The sequence below is a fragment of the Acinonyx jubatus genome, chromosome B1 (genome assembly GCF_027475565.1).
Source record: "Acinonyx jubatus isolate Ajub_Pintada_27869175 chromosome B1, VMU_Ajub_asm_v1.0, whole genome shotgun sequence".
Lineage (NCBI taxonomy): Eukaryota > Metazoa > Chordata > Mammalia > Carnivora > Felidae > Acinonyx > Acinonyx jubatus.
Genome location: NC_069382.1, coordinates 105,008,030 through 105,024,837, shown reverse-complemented (window position 1 = coordinate 105,024,837; position 16,808 = coordinate 105,008,030).

Here is a 16,808-nt window from a genome sequence, read left to right as displayed (position 1 = left end):
TTATGAAATGAAAGATAAGCTTACCTTTTTTTAAAATGAATGCTTCATCCCTATCTTAGCTATAAGAAAGTACCATAGACTGAGTATCTCATAAACAAACAAAAAAATAGTTTTCAGGTTGTGAAATCCATGATCAAGGCACTTGAATGATTGGGTCGTGGTGATGTCCCTCTTCCCACCTGCAGACTGCCGTCTCTCTGTATGCTCACACAGCAGAAAGAGGGCTAGAGAACACTTATAGTAATAATCCCATTCAGGAGGGCTCCATCCTCATCATATAATGACCTTCCAAAGGCCTTGCCTCCTAAATATCATCATGTTAAGTGTTAGGATTTCAACATATGAATTTGGAGGGGGGGACACACATTCATTCCGTAATCGATTCTAATGAAGTTATAATAGGCTACCTGAAATAATGGTGCATATGTACATATTAAATTAATTCATTACATCAGTTTAATGTGTTTAAGTAACATTTTCATAGGCAGGAAAGCAAGAATCTTTAACCAGAGGAATGATGTATTCTAACAGTAGGTACATAATAAACTTGGAAGAAATTGAACAATTACAGCTAGGTGAAGATCATTTTTTAACTTAGCAGTAAAAATGTGGAAAATACATGTTTAATAGTAAGTAAGGGGTTTAAAGATGTCCAACAAAGTTTATGCTTTCTTTCTCTTTTTTAAAAAAATCTTTATTTCTATAATCGAAGTATTTAATTTCAAATTCTGATGATATATGAACGATTAGCTGACTAGACTCTGCTCTTTATGAAATGTCACACAAAGATGGATGGTAAAACTTTTAATCCCAATAGCTGTTTCTGTGCTAAACTATATTTTAGCTGTATGTTGCCATTCTTTATAATAATTGAGCTTAAAATTTACAGTTTAAATAGCTTCAATGTTTGGGCACTGAGAAAAAAATATACTGGCTTTTCAGTAGATTTGAAATATAAAATACAGTTAGTAACCCTACTTCCGTGCCCAAAATTTAATACTGCTAATTATTATTTATAAGTCTTTAAAAATTAACATTTTTCTAGCCTTAGTCAATGTTTTTGAATGAGTTAAACTAGAGGGATAGTACTAGTATAATATGAAACCATTTGTGAATTTGGATAAGACTAATATTTGCCTATGCAGAAAGTATTATTTGAGGCACTTGCTATGTGATTTGGTTATAATAAAGCTTGTTGGTGTTACTCTAGAGAGCTAAATCTGATGAAATACTAAATTAGAGTTGTTAGTCAAATCAATAAAAGCACCAGAGAAACACTTCCAATTAGGTTGCTCAGATAAGTAATTTACATGTAAACAGTTAGTTTTAGTTAATTAAATGTCAATTGGCTTTTCAAGATAAATTCTATTTCTCTGTAGTTAACGTAGTGAATTTTGTTTGGACATTAGGTAAATAGGATCTGTTCAACTCAATGACTATTTTTGATTTAACCAATGAATCAAAAATTGTGCCTTTCATTTAATTCTGATCAAATATTTAATTGCAATTTAATATTATCATTGTGTAAACTAATGGTATATGATATAGTATTTAAATTAGTAATAATAATGACACTTGTATCACCTAACATAATACATTATCCATTGATGATTTTTAGATATTTGGTATATGTAAGAAAGAATAGGATTGAGATTTTCCTAATAGCATTTTTAAGTTGGCAAATATTATCTTAGGAACAAATACTGAAAGTTGTCATTTCATAAGGAGTTAAATATTTTTTGTCGACCAGAGAGGTCTAGATGAAATCCTGAATAAACAAATCAATATTAGAGAATTTAAATGTTGCAAACCACCTCATCTCTAGTATTGTTCTGTTTTCTGAATATAATTACCCTGTGCTCATTGATCTTGCAAACTTTCTTATTAGAGAATGAATCCATAATTATTAAAAGTTGGGATTTGCTAAGATTTCAATGTGAAGTTCACTAGTCTAATACAATTGTAAACCATTCCTACTTACAAGCCTTCCTAGTACTTCTATCTGCCTCTGTTACAGAAACCTCACGTTTTCCCTTGCATCTCTTGACTGTTGGCTAGTTACTGATCAATCTCTATAGCTTGAAAGAATAAATGAAATCTCCCTGTCCTCTTTCAAAGATAAGTGCTTCTGAGTATTTCTTTGTGGCTTCCATCATCAGTGTACACATCCTAAAACCAGCTATGCAGCAGTGGAGTTTTGACTTTAATTGTTCAAGTTTTACTGTTATATTTAGCCTCATTTTAGCCACAAGTCAACAACAGAATCTTTGACATGTCCCTGGAGATAAGCAAAGAGCTGGCCAGTCCAGAGATTTTATACATCATTAGAAAAGACAATGAGAGAGATCTCAGGGCCATTCGGAGAAAATTTTTCATTCTTAGTAAATAATTAGAGCTTAACAATTCATTACCATTACTTGCATATTTGTGGATCATTTCATTCTAAAATTAAACGTTTTTTTTAAAGTTTAACTTTTATTAAACTTTAAACAATATATTTACATTTCATTTCTCTCATTGGAATTCTTTTTCTTTCTCTTATTTCTCTTTGTCCAACTTACTTTTTTCCAATGAATATAAATGATATTAAAAGTGGAGTCATACTGAAATACATTCTGCTTCTCTCCCTTCTCCTTTTTCCTGTCAAAATTTCAGAAATAGTAGAAGTAAAACCAATGAATCACCCAAGTAGTAATTAGTAAAATTTTATTGTGCACATACCAAAAAGACAGTTTGCCAACCAGGAGCACTCAAAGCAAACATGGAATGAGACTTGAAGGTATACTGTTATAAACAGCTTACATGAGGAAACAGTGGTTGTTTTTTCTTCACAGTGTTGTTTACAATATTAGAATTTTCTTACATGATAAGAAATTAGTTAGTGGTCACCTTATATCAATTTAAGAGAAAAGTTTAAGTTTTACTGGTGATTTTCAGAGACACAAGTGAAAAGTGACCCAGTCAAGTTAGTCTGGCTTGCCTTGCAAAATAAGCTAAATTAAGCTCTGTTTATATGACTCAATTGGTTTTATCTGCTCAGGGAATTTGCAAGTCTTGTTTCTTTTTGTTTGATTCTGATACTTCTTCAGTGTTGCATTCATAACAGCAAAAACTTTCTCAAGTTCCCTGTGTCGATTGCATACATTACATATACACATATGTATATTACATATTACACGTATTGCATATCCCTTCCCGCAAACTAGGAATTTGGGTTTGATTTTACTATTTCGACACTAGGATAACTTCTCCTGAAAATTGGATTAATACATTCTTAAAACAAATCTTCAAGTATGGGTGGTACCTAACTTATAATGATTTGACTTAACGATTTTTTGACTTTATGATGGTGCAAAAGTGATACACATTCAGTGGAAACCATACTTCAGATTTTAAATTTGGATCATTTCTTAGGCTACAATATGGGGTATGTTACTCTGTCATGATGCTGGGAAGGGACAACGAGGACAGCTACCAGTCAGCCACATGATCACAAGGATAAACCACTAATATACTTACAACCATTCTATCCCCATACAACCATTCTGTTTTTCACTTTCAGAATAGTATTGAATAAATTACATGAAATATTCAAAACTTTATTGGCCAAGTATAGGCTAATGTCATGGTTTTAGTCTAGCCTATCTTTAAAAGTATTTCAGCACTTATAAGATAGGCTAGACTAAACTATAATGTTTTGTAGATTAGGTAAATGGAAAGACATCCTTTTACTGCCCTTTGCTTTATTGAGCTTCATAGATGTTGTGTTTTTAACAAATTTAAGGTTTATGGTATCCTGTGTTGAAGAAATCTTTCTGTACATTTTCCCAATATTATTTGCTCACTTTGTGTCTCTGTGTCACATTTGGTAATTCTAGCAACATTTCAAACTCTTTCATTTTCATTATGTTTGTTATGATCTGTGATCAGTAATCATTGAGGTTACTGTTGTAATGGTGGGGGGTACCACAAACCACATCCATATAAATCAGCAAACTTAATAAATTCTGTGTGTGTTCTGACTGCTCTACCCACTAGCTATTCCCTCATCTCTTTCCTCTCCTCAAGCCTCCATATTCCGTGAGAAACAATGATTGTAAAAGTAGGCCAATTAATAACGCTAGGCCTCCAAGTATTCAAGTAAAAGGAAGGGTTGCACATTTCTCACTTTAAATCAAAAGCTAGAAATAATTAAGCTTAATGCAGAAGGCATATTGAAAGCCAAGATAGGCTAAAATATAGGCCTCTTGTACCAAACAGTGAAGTTGTGGAATCAAAGGAAAAATTCTTGCAGGAAATTAAAAGTGTTACTCCAACGAACACACAAAGGACAAGAAAGTGAAACAGCCTAATTGCTGTTATGGAGAATGTTTTAGTGGTCTGGGTAGAAGATCAAACCAGCCACAACATTCCCTCAAGCTAGGGCTTCATCCAGAGGAAAGTCCAAACTCTCTTCAATTCTATGAATGCTGACAAAGGTGAGGAAGTTATTGACAAATAACTTTATTGGAACCAAAGTTATAACCAAGTTATAAAAATAACTCATTCACAATCCATCTGGTCACCCAAGTCCTCTGATGATGTACAATGTAATTCATATTGTTTTCATGCCTGCTAACACAATATCCATTCTGCAGCCCATGGATTAGGAGTAATTTTGACTTTAAAGATTATTATTGGAAAAATATATTTTATAAGGCTATAGCTTTCGTAGATAGTGATTCCTCTGATGGATGTGGGCATAGTAAATTGAAAATCTTCTGAAAAATATTCACCATTCTAGATGCCATTAAGAATAGTCATGATTCATGTGAAAAGGTCAAAATAGCAACATTAACAAGGCTGAAAGTTGATTCCAACCCTCATGGATGACTTTGAGGGGTTCAAGACTTCAGTGGAGGAAGTAACTGCGGACATGGTAGAAATAGCAGGAGAACTAGAATTAGAAGTAGAACCTGATGATGTAACTGAATTTCTGCAATCTCACGTAAAACTTCAATGGATTAGGAGATGCTTCTTAAGAATGATTAATGAAAATGGCTTCTTGAGATAAGATCTACTCCTGGTGAAGATACTGTGAAGACTATTGAAATGATGGCAAAGGATTTAGAATATTACACTAACTTAGTGGAGAAAGCAGAAGCAAGAGGATTGTTTCCAATTTTGAAAGGTCTACTGTGATTAAATGCTATCAAATATGTTACAGAGAAATGTATATTATATGTTACAAATATGTTACAGAGAAATCATTCATGAAAGGAAGAGTCAATCAATGTGGCAAACTTCATTGTCTCATTATAAGAAATTGCCACAGCCAACCCAACCTTCAGCAAACATTACCCTGATCAGTCAGTAGCCATGAACATCATGCCAAGAACCTCCACCAGCAAACAGAGGACTTGCTGAAAGCTCAGATGATGGTTAGTATTTTTTAGCAATAAAGTATTTTTTAATTAAGGTATATGCATTGTTTTTCATATACCTAATGCTAATAGATTACAATATAGTGTAAACATAACTTTATATGCACTGGGAAATTAAAAATATCATGTGATTTACTTTATCGCAATACTCATTTTTTTGTAGTGGTCTGGAACCAAAGACACAGTATCTCCAAGGTATGTCTGTATTAAATTCACTTGTGAGTTGTGATATTTTCAACCTCTGATGGGTTTATTGGTATAGAACCCCATCCTGAGTTGAAGAAGATCTGTATGCCCTGGGGATGATCTACTCTAACCAGTTTCCTGTTTGACCTTAATTATTACAATCTTTTAACCTGATTAGTGCCTAGACTGATTCTCAATATCACTAGCAGTCTTACATTATGCTATAAGCAATTCTTTCAGGTACACAATCAAGGCTAAGAATTAAGCTATAGAAATACTGATTAATTTTGTATGAGACTACATATAAAGATAACTGAGAATTACCTTTATGAATTGGTCAGTTTTATTGGTAAATAATCAAGTAATAATTTAACTATATAATAATATTGTTTTGTTAATTTATAGTTTAGAAATGATAATTTAAACCTACCAAGCTTGTGTATAATACACTTTAACTGTATGTCTTATGATTTAAGACCAAATGTTTGCATGAGACAGGAGAATGAATTGCATGCGTATTCCTGACTTTCCATTTAGCTTTTTAAAATTTTTTTAAATGTTATTTATTTTTGAGGGAGAGACAGAGAAAGAGCATGAGCAGGGGAGGGACACAGAGAGATGGACACACAGAATCTGAAGCAGGCTCCAGGCTCTGAGCTGTCATTATAGACCTGACCTGGGGCTCAAACTCACAAACTAGATCATGACCTGAGCCAAAGTCAGATGCTTAACTGACTGAGCTACCCAGGCACCACTTTTTAGCTTTCTTTTTAAAAATAATTGTTTGCTCAATAGTGTCCAATATAAATATGTAGTCAGCACATACACATATTCTTCTGTTATGTGTTTTGTATATCTCAATGAAAAAGTTCAAATTTAGTTTAATGCACAACCGTTATTAGAAAATATAGAGATGTTGAACTTACATCACTCCAAGTAACTGTAATCCACACTTCAAAGTCTATTGATTATTTCTTTTTCCCTTCATGAAACCCTAAACTATAAAACTTCAGCCTTTATAATTGTTCAGTGATATTTTACCAACAGCAATCTTGAGTCCTTCTTTCTGTCTTCATTGAAGCATTAGCAAAGATTGAGGGATATGGTCCAGAAAATAGCTGTCTTTAAGGACCTAAATAAAACATGAGATTCCCATCAATAGGCTCTGTAATAGTTATATGCATTTAAAACTTTGAATTTTCTTTTGTTTTTAAATCATTTCCTCAGGGAACATATTTTATAAAAATATATTGACTTTCTTCCTGTAAGTCTTTATTTGTAATGGGGGTGTGAGTGTAAATGTGTCTGTGTATAGCAAAAAAACAAAAACAAAAACAAAAACCTGCTAATACTGGGTATCTAAATTTTTAAGACGTTTGAGGAGTAAACCAATTGTGAAATACCATCTTTTACAATTACACATATATAGCATTAATTTGTAATGCACAATTGTAATTGTTAATCATTTGGAATGCAGATCTTGGAGTCTAGGGTAAATAAAACAAATTAGTGACTATGATATGATGAAGAAATTAGTGATTCAGCAGTGTTAATTTGCATTATAATCATTTTCTGAAAAACTGTTGGACTATGATGAGAAAATATGTATTTCTTAATGTTACTGTAGATAAAAAGCTTCCTCATGAGTCTAAATACACATGTGACTGGCATTACCAATGTTCATCAGCCTAAAATGCTATACATCTATTGGGCAAATATTAAGTAAGCACTAAGAACTCCAAAAACTGCTTTTAATCTTTCTATTAAATGTAAATTGTTGAATCTGAATCCTCAAATTTTGGGACTACATGTTATAAATATATATATTTATTTATACTTTATATATAATATATAATAAGCTTTTACATGTGTGTATGTAATTGCAAACTGCCCAGTTTTCATATCTGTAAATAAGGGTGGTGATTAGTTTGGTTTTTTATAAACACTTGCAAATAAATAAATGCCAATATAAAATTTGCATTTTCCATAAAGTTGGTGGAGAGATGGAAAACAATATATCAAATATTAAAATTTATTTGTTTTTAAAGATAGGTCAAAATTTCATGAATTTTAATTGCAAAGGAATCTATTTTTATAAAAAATATAGTATTTATATTAATATGTCTATCTCTATCATATCATATATATATATATACACACACATGTACACACACACACACACACATAATAATAATTATGTCCTCAGTGCTTTGTTTTTCTTGGAAGCATAAATGAAAATGCGTTATAAGACAGGCTTTTAATTCTCTTTCCCATAAAGTGGTTTTAGTGTATTCAAACCTGACCACCTCAAAACTAACTTTCCAAGGTATTATGCATTATGGGGGTTACTACATAAGATTGTCATGAAAATCAAATATTAAAGTAAGAGTTCATAGTTTAATATTGCTAAAAACATATAAAGTAAAATCTTTTTCTCCCTACCTTATTGTTTTTTCTAAATATTATGGAAGGACTTCTGAGAATATTTAAATGATAATAAGCAGTGTGCTAGAAATTTGTTATTTTTATCTATGAATGGTAACATCAGTTAAATCATATGTGCAAAAAAATTTCCTTATCCTTTTCATAAAAAATTCTCTGACGTGTTTGATAAAATAGATCTTCAAAGCTAATAAGCTGGAAATTTGTTATTTTTTAAACTATGAGCAGTAACTCTTCAATTAAATCATATGTGTAAAAAAACAAATTCTTTATGCTTATTCATAAAGAATTATTTGACGTATTTGATGAAATAGACCTTCATAGAAATATATCACCTATTGCCTAATCTGTTTTGTTGATCATTATATTTTCGTCTTAATGCTAACCTCTTCATTATCACTGACAATGTAGCATATGATTACAAACAGTATTTATAGAAGTTGACATTTATGGAACACTGTTCCAAATGCTTTGCTTTTCATTTAATCTTCGCAAAACTCTGATGTGGCCATTATCATTCCCCATATTATAGATAAAGTAACTGAGACTTAGAATAGGGTCTGCATGTAGATAGTAGATAAGACAGCAGACTCAGTGGTCAATTGCTTACATTCTTATTCCAGCGCTGTCATTTACCAGAGAATTTGGATAAATGCTGTAAACTCTAAGTCCTCTGTTTCCTTATTGGTTAAAGGAAATTGTTTATATTTTTTTATACAAACAAACAATATTAAATGTATGTCCTGACGCAGACATTAAGATAGATAAAAAATATGCTATATTTTAATTGGTTAATCATGATGCTGGTATTATTCTGTCCAGTGGATGTTGGAATTGTAACTCTCTTAGGATATTTAGGGTTTTTAATACTTATAGATATAAATTATTTCTTTAAGGCTCAAAAACCATGAAGTCTATAGATGTGTTATTGAGCTCAAAATGGACATTTAAAGAATCCTGAAATTAAAGAATTAAAATTTTCTGATTTTTAAATAATTTTTCTTTATTTAGGTGTAATTGACATACAATATTACATTAGTTTTCAGGTATACAGCTTAGTGATTCACATTTCTATACATCATAAAATTGTAATCACAGTAAGTCTATTTACCATCTGTCCTCTTACAAAGTTAATACAATATTATTGACTATAATCCCTAAGTTATACATTTCATGCCCATTACTTATTTACTTTATAATTGTAAGTTTCTACTTTTTAATTCCCTTTACTCATTTTGCCCTACTGCAACCTCCTTTCCCTCTGGCAACATAAAACTGTTCTCTGTATTAAAAAATTATTTTTTAATATAACATTTCTTATTCTACAGGGAAGGAAAAGCCCCAAATAGCAATACATGTTGGACTGTCTCAATTAAAAAGATATGTTAAGCTGAATTTAAAGAAAACCTAACATTGTAAAAGAACATAATGAATGATTATTCTGCACTGCATTCCAAGCACAGTGTTACTTTCACCAAACCAAGAAAATATATTAGACAAAGTGTATTTGAAAATTTCACTTTATTTTCAAGGTCATCACAAATATGCTTACAAAACAGAACATCCCAAGCATATATATATATATATATATATATATATATATATATATATATATTTTTTTTTTTTTTTTAATTTACACTCTGACTTATAAAAACTGTTAATTAGTGAAAATGTTGACCTTTATTTTTCATGTGCCTTTTGAAGTAATTGAACTAATGAGTAGAAAAGGCTTAAATGTGAAATGTTGTTAGTTTTCAATTTTCTAATAAAACTATATAAAGTGATTACTTTATTGAATTTAGTAATTTCTATTAGTACTACTGAATGTGATTTTAAAAGAAACTTCATTTTACTGAATATCTCAGTCTTTCTCAGTAACAGTAGAACTCTACTAGCAATAATACAGGGTAGTCTGGGGTGCTTAAAGCTGAAATTAAGAAATTTTTTAAGTAATGAAAATATATATGTAGCACAAGTATAGAGCAGCATCCAGGGTTTAGAAAGTGGGGGATGTCTTCATGGTTTCATAGCTGAGTACTAGCAAACAGGAATACAATGACCCCATTTAAATTCAAGAGAATTAAACTTTAGGTCATGAAATTTTAAGTATAAGATCATTAGATTCCCTCATTTGTATAAAACTGTTTGAAAATAAAATGGAAAGTCAGTCACAGGTGAACCATACGTCTAAAAGGAAGCAGTCTAAGGTATAATTAATCTTTCCTAAAATGACAGTAAAGTTTCCAATTTCAATTGTTTATCTCATGTATGTCCTGTACTATTAACAGTTTTTGCTTCTTATATTTTGGTGTTCTGTTATTTGACATATAAATTCAGCTATAAAATTAATAGTAAATATGATAGCTTAGAAAGCTGATTTATTAGCAACACATTTTTTATCACATTTTTGGGTATCACATATTGTCAAGGGTATACACTGTTAATGAGCATCAAGTGAATAGTCTAAAAGATGTATAATTTTATAAAGAATTAAACCAATAACCTGAATTCTAAGAAACAGATTTTGACATAGGTGAAGGCAACATGATAGATGATAATTCTAATTATTCCTGAAATACCATGTTTCAGATTTATTGCAATTATTAATAACTATTTTATTTGGCATGATAGAATATTTTCAGGATTTGGGGGATTCAGTATGCATTAATCATGTTTTGGAAACTTTATTCACAAAGACTAAAGTGGTAGAGAATACCCTCATTAAATAAGACACAAGTATCCCTTTCTGCCAAGGATATTGCCAGTATAGGCATATCCTTTTAATTATTTGCTAAAATAGTACATATTGGTATATAATCAGGATTTGAGCACTCATGGTAGGAAATGTATAGCTTTCATGTCAAAATTATATCATTGTTGAAAATAAGATACATAATTTCTTAAGACATTATTATGTGTAATGGTTCAAATAGTTCAATTCAAATTCAATTCAAAACCAAATTCAATTTTTTCTCCATACTAGATGATTTTACCTTTATCTTAAGAAAGATAACTTCATGGTATTGGGGCTTATTTAAACAAATATGTCTAAATATTGCCACAGTTTATTAATGAAGTAACAATAAAGAGACAAATAAAGACTGAAGTAGAAAACTGTTTGTCAGTGCCTCTCTTTAGAATTTTTTGATACTGCAAACAGCATACTCTGAAATACTCTTGAAAGTATATATCATATTCTTTAAGGGTTTTCAGTAGTGGAGCTCTTGGCTGTCTCAGTTGGTAGAGCATGTGACTCCTGATCTTGGGGCCTTGAGTCAAGCCCCATGTTGGATGTAGATCTTCCTTAAAATAAATTGTAACATTTAACATTCCAACATACATTTATTGATTGGGCTTCTAAAAATGATGCTGGAAGAAGTCTGCAGTTAGAAATCTGTAAATTCTCAGTCAGTATTCAATACAAATATACAAAATTAGGATGGTTTACGAACATTTGCTGCTATTTTCAATGATATATAATTGTAGGCTAACTTCAGAGAAATAAATGATAAAAAGTGAAAGGCAGAAATTGTGAAGTCCTGTTGGTGACTTTTGCCTCCTCTCCTTGATTCAGGGTATACTACTACGCTCTCCTAGGGAATTGCAAACATTACTTCTCTGATTGAAAACTGTTCATTTTAAATGGCAAGTTTTATTCTTCAACTTGGTTTTAAATGTTAAAAAATGGGTGGCTTATATGAGGCCTCGTATATACACATTACATAAATACTCATTAAGAACTCAGTGGGTGCCAAGTGATACTGAATTGTTTCATTATTTTGTGATTCACACTATGTGTAGACAGCTTTTCTATTTTGTTCATCAATGCATCCCTTATGCCAATTATAATTTTGCCACATAACACTTGTATGGCATATATTGGTTTAAATGAATCTAATTGAATTAAGTATAAATCAAATGGACAATGAAAGGAGGGATTGCAAAGAAATTTCTCTTTGTAGTTTATGCAGAATAATGGAGTAGAACAAAATGTAAAAAATAAAAATTAAAAAAATCAAGCGGGACGGGCAACGTCATAAGATGCCAAGGTATATTATATGTTCTATTATGTTCAACAAAGTTGCTAAACTTATAAATTACCACAGAAGCATAACTAGAAAGAGAAGCAAGGGAATTATTTGCTGAAAGTACATAAGCTCATATAAACTAGCCTATCGGCTATTTCTGTGTATTATTTCCCTATAAAGACATCAACAGGGTTTAAAAGCAAAGTTTCCTTCTATATTAAGCAAGCATTAAAGACCAGTAAAGAAGACTCCCAGGAACTTTAAAATAATTTCTATCAAATAAAATTGCATTGCAAATAAAGATTCTAATACCCAAGTTGGGGCTGAGTCATGTCTCAAGTGCTGGTGAAATTAGCATCTAGAGTTTGGGAGTATCAAGTTCTACTGGTAAAGTCCCTGAATGTACTCCCAATTACCAGGAGGCATTTTGAGGTGAATGAATAGTAAGCTTTTAGTAGTGGATAAAGACAAATGTTTCCAAAGCTTCAATAAAGCAAGGGAATAGCCTAGAATATATGTGAAATTCTATAATTAGTATGGGTAACTTAAAAATATTGTATTTTAACATGTAAATAATAATACTCATCAAAATAAGAGCATAAAACACAAAAAAGCGATATAAATAATGTATAATTTCAGCATGACAGCACTTCCCATATTGTACGATTAATATGCTAACTACAAAAACATACCACAATGATTGATGAAGAAAAATTTTAATACTTTCCTTTCATTTTAATGTCATTTTACCCACTATGGTAACTTAAGCAAATGATTAAATGAAACAAAGGACAAAATAGAAAAAAAAAAAAGCAATATTATAAGGTTGAAGCATATCCTTCGCATCTTTGGGTAAAATATACAAATTATGGAGTTATTACTATTGTGGTTTGTGTTATGTTCTTAAATGTGCAATTTTACTTTTCTCTAGCTTCATTGAGATATAATCAACATATAACATTATGTAGGTATAAGGTGTACAACATGTTGATTTAATTAATTAATTTATTTATTTACTTAGAGAGTAGGAGAATGTGCAAAGTGGGGAGGGAAAAAGAGAGAAGGATAGAGAGAATCCCAAGCAGGCCCCATGCTGCTAGCACAGAGCCCAGTGTGTGGCTTGAAATCACAAATTGTAAGTGAGACTAGGATCTGACTGAGAGCAAAAGTCGTTCCCTTAACAGACTGAACCACTCAGGAGCCCAGGAAAAATGTATAATTTTAATAAGCTAATTATTTTGTATTTTGTTTAATTCATATAGCCTTATCATGGCATCCCATCACATCACTATTCTTAATTTAGTATTGTTTTATATTGTGCTTTTATTTGTCAGGCACTTATGTAAATGTATTTATAAATATTGAGTCATTTAATCCTCAAAATAACCCCAAAGCTGGCTACTATTAACTTTACAGATGATAAAATTGAGGCATAATTAGGTAAACTAATCTGTACAAGTTCAGGCAGCAAGTATATGGTAGAGTTAGAATTCAAACTCAAGTATTCTGCTTTTAGAATCTAACTTCTTAAAACAAAACACTATTGCAGAACTGTACATTGCTACAAAAGTTTTAAAAATAATCTGGAAATATTTATCACAATGAAAATACATCCACATTCTGGCATTTTATGTTATTTAAAAGAGTTAGATGCGTATATACAAACCCTGAGGATATTGGAAAAATGGAAATTCAGAGTAATATATTACAAAACTACTTCTGGAGTCTTTATTTTTCTGCATGTATCTAATTACTACTTTTACCCTACAATGATATTAAGTTGTTTACAGTAATGTGGTATTTTCTGAGGAAATTTTCCTTCCCTTTCCTGTTTCCTGAGAGTTTTTCATGGGTTTTTGTTTTGTTTCAATGAAATATTTACTCTTTCACAGAAACTTTAAGAAACACAAGAGATGAACATAGGGGAAGGGAAGGAAAACCCAGATAAAAAGAGAGGGAGGCAAACCATAAGATAACCACTCTTAAATAAGGAGAGCAAACTGAGGGCTGCTGGAAGGAAGGCAGGTGGGAGGGATGGGTGTCAAGGAGGGCACTTGGGATGAGCACCAGGAGTTACATGTAAGTGATGAATCACTGAATTCTACTCCTGAAACCATTACCACACCATATGTTAACAAACTTGGATTTAAATAAAATAAATAAATAAATAAAAATGAAATCAGTTTATCAAATTAAAAAAAACTGGGGATAAGTTTTGAAATTGTTAATGTTGTTAAATATTCCACTTAAGAACACAGCATTCTTCCCATTTGTTCAAAAAGATTTTATAAACTTCAGTATCATTTTATGAATTTTTAATGTCCTCTTTCATTCATATTAAATATCCTTCTATCCTTGTTATTATATAATTTTGTACTTTTTAAATAAATTATTTCCTCATTCCCATTAAGTTCAGTCTGAAAAATCCAGTAGGGGTAAATGGTAAATTTACTGAAGTTTCTGTGATACTTCAAATTCCGCAGGTGTAGACTCATTGCAGTTTCAATCTTCTTCGTTAATTTTCTGGCTGCTATTTACTTTTTTTTTTTACTTTTGTTTTTTAATGTTTATTTCTGAGAGAGAGAGACAGACAGAGCATGAGCTGGGGAAGGGCAGAGAGAGGGAGACAGAATGTGAAGCAGGTTCCAGGCTCTGAGCTGTCAACACAGAGCCTGATACAGGGCAGGAACTCACGACATGAAATCATGACCTGAGCCGAAGTTGGACACTTAACTGACTGAGCCACCCAGGAGGCCCAATATGTTTTAAATATTCTCCCCAGTGAGTTTATCTTTACATTATATTTATTTCTGATATAGTCCATTTTACCTTTTTTTGAAGGAAATATTATGAAGAATATGAACTAGGTGATCATAGATAGATGAACATGAGGTATATATATTTATATGTAAAGCTGTATGTAAAAATCAAATATATATTATACATATGCAATATAATTGCATGTGTAAACATCAAAAAGACTAAGAAGATAGTTTGAATCTCTTCTAAATTTGCATCATTTAAAAACATAGTTCTTGGGATTTTTTCTTTCCCCATATTATATATAATGTGCATAATTTAAAAATCAGAAGAAAAGTGATAGGTATTTAAAGAGTAAAACACTTTTGATAAAACATATGTAAAGAGACAATTTAAAAAAAAAGGTAATTAAACACTGCCTCTCACAGGCATATCCATTTATTTATGCCTTTTCAACAATTGTGTCTATTCATATGCTTAAGTTCCAAGCAAAGTAATAGCCAATAAAATCTTGAGGGAAAAATACAGGGACACCTGCGTTCACCCACAAATGGAATTTTTTTCCTTAAAAATGAGCTCAAGTTGCATGTTGATTTTAGTTCCTTTTCTAAGAATATACTGTCAAGTCATTGCTACACTACTTAAAGGAGGAATGATTAAATTCAGAAAGGGTTAGCTTAATATAATTCATCAAATATTTAGTATTAACTGTAGCTTCAAGCAATAGATCTACCTTATTTATCATAAATACAAATAAAAGAAAAAAATCAATAATACTGTTTTGAAATCTCTTTTCATGTCTGGAATGAATGAGTTTCCATGCTTTCAAAAACATATTTTAAATATAGTAGGTAGATATTATTGTGGTGTTATTTTTGTTATACTAACATTTTACTGTTGGAGAAAGGAGATTTTCCAATTATTTCTACCACATTTTAATTAGCATCCTAGATAGGACTAATTCTTGAAAAAATATTAAATTAAAATATTAGCTTCTTAAACAAACAAACAACAACAAAAAAAACCCTGGCCCTTTAAATGTCACAAGTCATTATAAAAGAGTCTAATGTTCCTAAATCCTCCTCTTCATCTTGATTTATGACACAATTTTTCAAATTGAGATTCTAGAGTTAAAACAGAAAACAAAAACAAAAATCATGTTGGATTAGAATGAGGGCAACAATGTGAATAAAAGTTTCGTTCCTCTGATATTACTGTTATGAACTAAGATCCGTTACAGATTCTTCATAACCACTACTTTCTTCTTATAGAACCTGCTTTTTTAATCCCCAAATCTGTCAGAAAAATACTCTGAAATTATTCTTGTGTACATTTAACTGCTTTTATATTTATAGAAATATTATAATTTTAATAAACATGTAGTAGGAAGTCAGAAACATCTAAAATAACTCTAAAACTTCAGCATTAATTAGCTACATTTTGAAGATAGACCCCAATGTGATAACTTTTTCCTATGTATCTTTTAACTTATCATAAAATTGTAATGTTTACTTAATAAATAATGCTGCTCAAACTTAAACTTAATGGTTATAGTTTGATTTGGAACAAGTAATATAAGCATTTTTCATGTTTTGAGTTACTTGGAGTTAACTCTAGGTAAAATGGCATGTAATATTGATGTTGGAGAAGAAGTTAGAGGGAGTTCGTGAAATTTCCCCCCCCTCCTCCTCCCCCTCCTCCTCCAGTCTCTCCTGCATTTATTCCTACCATTTTAAGAGATGTTTTTTTTATTTAAATTCAGTGGTGGGGCACCTGGGTGGCTAAGTCAGTTGAGCGACTTAGGCTCAGGTCATGATCTCACGGTTTGTGAATTTGAGCCCCGCGTAGGGCTCTGTGCTGACAGCTCAGAGCCTGGAGCCTGCTTCTGATTCTGTGTCTCCCTCTCTCTCTGCCCTTCCCCCACTCATGCTCTCTCTCTGTCTCAGAAATAAATAAACATTAAAAAATT